The sequence below is a fragment of the Engystomops pustulosus genome, chromosome 4 (genome assembly GCF_040894005.1).
Source record: "Engystomops pustulosus chromosome 4, aEngPut4.maternal, whole genome shotgun sequence".
In the NCBI taxonomy this organism is placed as follows: domain Eukaryota; kingdom Metazoa; phylum Chordata; class Amphibia; order Anura; family Leptodactylidae; genus Engystomops; species Engystomops pustulosus.
The window spans coordinates 60,832,733-60,838,732 of record NC_092414.1 but is presented as its reverse complement, the minus strand read 5'-3'; positions in this window follow the sequence as shown (position 1 = coordinate 60,838,732).

Genomic DNA, 6,000 nt, shown 5'->3' with positions numbered 1-6,000 from the left:
TGGACGCTATGACTGTCTGCATCAAAAGTAGAGAATTAAGAACTTTGAAAATAAAGAATTTTTCCAAATTTTTGCAAAATTTAGTTTTTTTTCATAACTAAACACAAAAGATTTCATCCAAATTGTTAAAATAATTTGAAGTACAATGTGTCACGAGAAAACAATCTCAAAATCCCCTGGATATCTCATAGCGTTCCAAAGCTATAAGCACTTATAGTGACACAGGTCAGATTTGAAAAATGGGACCGCGTCCTAAGGGCCAAAAGATGCTGAGTCCCGTAGGGGTTAAAATGTGTTTTTGTGTTTAATAATTTTGTTCGTCTTTAAAGATCTCCAAATCTCCAAATCCAAAGATAATCGACTTGGAATCAAAGTGTAACGTGAACTGAAGTCCCCAGTCATTATGGTTTAGATGTTGGACAAAGATGCGGGCCTCATTTCCTTCCCCACACCATATAAAAAAGAGATCATCAATAAATCTTCGATACAGTGATAGCTGGTACAGCTGACCTTGGAATTCAAAAACATTATGCTCCAATATAAAAAGAATACTGTCTGTAATGTCTGTAATGAATTTTATTTGTTTGGTTTCCATATCAGTTTGGTTCTCAAGATACCATTTAGTTGCATTGATCCCTAGGGTGTGGATGATATTCGAGTACAATTTTTCTACTACCATATGGCCGATCGATATTTGAGCAAGAAATACATGAACCTGCAAAACACACTCCACTTGGCGTATGTGTAAGGCGGAAAACACTCTACAGTAGCGGTTTCTTGGAATTCGGCAATAAATTGTTTGGACATCAAGATACTCCACTAAAGGAAAAGATCAAGCCCCACAACCATGGATTTCTCCAAAAACAGACTATCTTCAAGACAGTCCTTGCTTAAGGACCTTTTGAATTTGGACTTCTCATCACATGGGACAGATAAGTTTCTAATATGAAATCCATGATTTATTATTTCTAGCCTTTGAGGATGTAGCTAAATTAGAACTAAGACACAGTTTAGATAGTATGTTTCTAGAATTTTATCTAAAAATCAAACTTATCCCCAAAGGTCTAAGAATAGACATCCCTGTCTACTTTCCGCCAATGACACTTTTTACCACTGAATGGGACATTTTTCTTGAAAATTGCTCTTTTGAACTAATGTCCTGAGTAATTGATAAAAGATCCTCATTATGTCAAAAATATATTTCTGATATTGACAAACACATTAAAATCCTTGAAGAATTTAAATATTCCCCAGATTTTGACAATATAACTAAAAACATTTCTGCTCGCCTTAGGAAGTTAGAAAATGAAATCATCACCAAAATAATATGAAAACTGGAAAACCTATGCTATAAAAACAGTGAAAACATAATAACCTCGGGAAAAACAGTACCCACCCAAAAAATGGTGCAACCAAGCACCCTACAAAACATCTCCTGTACCCCAAACAAAACAAGTACAATGATAGACCGTAGAGCAACTAAAAAACAACAGACTGTTTACCAAAACAAAGGGCGCACTATTACAGACACCAATAACAGAAAACAATATACTCACGGAAACATAAACCAATTCCGCAATTCTAAATATCAACCACAAAACAAAAATAGAGATAAAATCCAAACTACATTGATTGAACAGTACAAAAAACAATTGTCTTCCAAGAATGACAAGACAATACCTCTGTAACACAAAATACAAAATGTATTGGCATGTATCCTTTCTTTGTCTTGTGGTAATACCTCTGTAACTTCCGTGCCTAAACGTTGCACTATCCGCAGTTTGCAGAACAGGTGGCATTTATTTGTGTTCAAACTGTGTCTTAGTGTCTGTGTTTGGATTAACCGAGCCACACCCTGCTCCTTGTATTTCAGTCCTGCCCAGCAAGGGTTACTAGCCCGATGGACAGTTCCCCCAGTGGCTGCTGGAGCCATGTCCGGGAACTGCCTTATATACCTGCCGATTCCCATCATACCTGGCTGGTTATTTTAAAGTCTTACCTGTGTATCTAGTGCTCTTGTTATCTTGTTTGGTATTTTGTGTTTTGTATCCAATTCTGTACCTTTGCTGCCATCTTGTCCTGTCTCCACTTGTCTGTCTGTATCTGGACCTTACCTGTATGTAAGCCGTTAAATCTTGTCCTGACCTGTGTATATCCCGCCTGTGTTCCTGTATCTGTTGTTTGTCCCTCGGTATCGTTTACCTCCCAGTGTTATCCCTGTGTTAGTATTCTGTGCATCAGTGTGAACACTGACCTATATCTGTATTCCGGTTACCTGTCCGCTCCACCATCCAGCAGCTTCCAGACGAAGTAAGTCTTCCTTGTCATGTTGTAGGGTCGCTCAGAGTCCGTCAGTTAGGTTCCTGACAGTGGGTTCGCCCTTATCAGGGTGGTTTAACTGCTTTAGGCAGGGCCTTAGCCCTCAGGGACGTCGCAGGGTGAGTTTGCCATCACCTACCTAGTCTGACAGCTAGTACCAAGCCTGGTTGTGGTTGCTCTGTTGCTGAACAGGTGCTGACAACCTCCCACTCGACAACAAACCTGGACAAAAATCAATAAACCATAACAAATTTAAGATAAACATAATCCGGAACATCTACCTTTCAGCTTATCGCCCCAATTTTTAAACAATACAGATAATTTCACACTAAATACCAGAATAGACAACTCAACCCTAAACATGTCCAATCTTCAAATACATGATTATTCGAGTATCAGTCAGAACACAGTTATTGCCAACCCCCAATACACTGTGGTTACACCAAGGGAGACAGAGCCAGAAAGCCTAAACACTCCTTCCATCATGGCCTCCCTATCCTTCACCAGCACCACATTCAATATTCCTTTTTTTAGAGTCAGGTCCCACGTGACCCTCTACACCAATGATGCGAACCTTTTAGAGACCGAGTGCCCAAACTGCAACCCAGACCCACTGATTTATTGAAAGTGCCAACACATCAATTCTAGCATTAAATTATTAAACTCTTCTCGCTCCCTGCTGCAGCTTTCAGCGGTCCCGAGGACACCAATATCGTTGACAGACGGAGGGAAAATTTAAATTGCCATTGGAGTTCCCTTGACAACCCACTAACCAGGAAAAATTGTTGCGCTAAGAGCAGGAGCTTCAATGGCGCCAATGATAATCCGCGCATGTCCACAACTTATCTTCCTGCAGTCTCAGGTAGACCCAGATGCTTCACTTTAAAATAACGCTGAGTGTGTCAGGCCCTGGGCTACCTGGGCCTGCAGGAGGATCTCCTGCCTGGTGAATTCTGTGCTGAGTGCCCACTGAGAGGGCTCAGAGTGCCACCTCTGGCACCAGTGCCATAGGTTCGGCACCACTGTTTTACACCATTAATCAAGATCAGGGATCCAAGCCAGGATCCCCTGACTATCAGCCACAAAATTATGAATTATTTCTTCCCCCTATTCACCCCAAAACCAACAAAAAGAAAAAAATCTTATAGGGGAAGTAGAGGAGGTACAAGAAACCATAGAAACAATTGAAAAAATAAAGAAAAAAGACGAAAAACAAAATTTATCCTCACACAAACTCACCACGGACGAAATAAACCTTCTAGCTAAATGACTACATTTCTGCCCTGCTAGTATAACAAACGATTTTGACCTTTTCGTCGATTTGAATCGATTTGTTCGCAAACTAACATTACAAAGGTATTTAGCGATCAAAAATCACCACATAGCACATAAAAAAAGAGGATGAGGCAACAAATAATAGGGATATAGTTATACATCAACCTGTTCAGAAAAAAATCACCCTTCAATCCAGTCGCATATAAAGAGCCAAGCATTGAAACTTTCCAAACAAACAAATACAAAAAATCTAACACCTAAAGAAATGATAGCACTAAGAGGAACAAAGAAGAATGACTACATTATCATTAGGGAAGCGGATAAAGGGGAAGGCATTGTCATACAGGACAGGGAAGTGTATATTCAAGAATCCTATCAGACAAAAAATACTATGCCACCTTGAAGAAAAATCCAAGGAACACCTGTTAAAAGACCACTCACCCCACGACAGCTATTTTTTATCATCTCCCCAAATTACATAAGGATGATAAGAACCCTCCAGGACGTCCCATTATTTCAGGCATCGGATCGCTCACCAGTGCCCTCTCACACTTTGTAGATTTATATCTACAAGAGATGGTTAAAAAACTTCCCTCGTATCTTAGAGACTCAAGCTCACTGATCCAAGATCTACACAATTTTACTGGGGAATCAGAATACAGGCGGTCCCCTACTTAAGGACACCCGACTTACAGACAACCCATAGTTACAGACAGACCCCTCTGACCTCTGGTGAAGCTTTCTGGATGCTTTACTATAGTCCCAGGCTGCAATAATCAGCTGCAAGGTGTCTGTAATGAAGCTTTATTGATAATCCTTGGTCCCATTACAGCAAAAAATGTTTAAACTCCAAATGTCACTGGGGCCAAAATTTTTTTTGTCTGGGTCTACAATTATAAAATCTACAGTTTTGACTTACATACAATTTCAACTTAAGAACAAACCTCCGGACCCTATCTTGTACGTTACCCGGGGACTGCCTGTATCATTTCATGACACTAAACGTTTCTGCATTGTACTTGAGTGGATGGGGGGTTGAGGGCGTGTTTATGTTCAATTATGTTAATGATATCTTATGTTAACGTTATGCTTTTCTCATTCTTTAAAAGATAAAAAAAATAAAAAACGGATGCTAGGTGTGAATGGGGCTGGACCAGCAGGTGAGTTATATTTTGTATACATTGTACATAATGTTTGTATTATGTTTTTGTTATGTTTTATATTACATATTTTAACCCCTTAGCGCTCTGCGCCATAGCTGTACTGCGCTGAGTCCTGCTAATAGCGCTCAGCGCAGTACAGCTACTGTGCAGAGATGATGCCGGTTCAGCTCTGCACAAGAGCCGAACCGGCATCGGGGGTAGATTAACACTGACATCCCCGGCTAACACCCGCGGTCGGAGTGGGCTCCTGTCGCAACTGTATAACCCATTAATTGCCATGGTCAACGCGACCGCGGCTTTTGGTATGCCTCATGCATAGGCTGACACTGCTAATATCCTGCAACACATCAGTATTGCTTGTTCATGTCCCATGGTGGACCAAAAAAAATTTTTCAATAAAAAATGACTTTATAAATCACTAAAAATGCCCATAAGCCCCAAAACATATAAAGAGACGCTCAAAAAAGTCTAAATCATAACACAAACCCCACATATATAGTATCACCACATCCGTAACAATCCGTAGAATAAAACTAAATAACTATTGAACCCATATGATGAACGCCGTAAAAAAAAAATTAAAAACCCGCCAAAAATTATGATTTTTACCTATTATATCCCACTAAAAATGCAATAAAAAGTAATTAACAAAACATATGTACTCCAGAATGATACTGTTGCAAAGTACAACATGTTCTGCAAAAAACAAGCCATCAACCAGCTCTGTAGCCAAAAACGTAACAATGTTATGCCACTTGGAAGACGGCGATGCAAAAATGATAGATTTTCCCCACATTAGGGTTTTATTTGGCAAATTTAGTAAAATGTAAGAAAAAATATTCATGTCTGGTATCCCCGTAATCATATCGGGCCATAGAATAAAGATAACATGATTATTAGTCTATACGGTGAACACCAAAAAAAAAACCCAGTACAGAATTGCTGCTTTTCTACTCGTGACCTCAAAAAAAGTTCCTAAATTTTCAACAATAGGTGATACCAACCCCAAAATGGTAACACTGGAAAAAGCATCTCATCCCACGAAAAAAATACCATCACATGGCTCCAATAACGAAAAGCAAAAATTTGAAGATCTCAAGGGGTTAACAATCTTTGTAAAAGCTGTTTCTGATAGTATGAGGGTGCATCTAATTCGTGCGGTCGCACATCGATATTGGGTGCTGTTAAGGATTAGGGTTCCCACCCCGATAATATCCAAGTACAAGTAAATCCAAGCACTCCG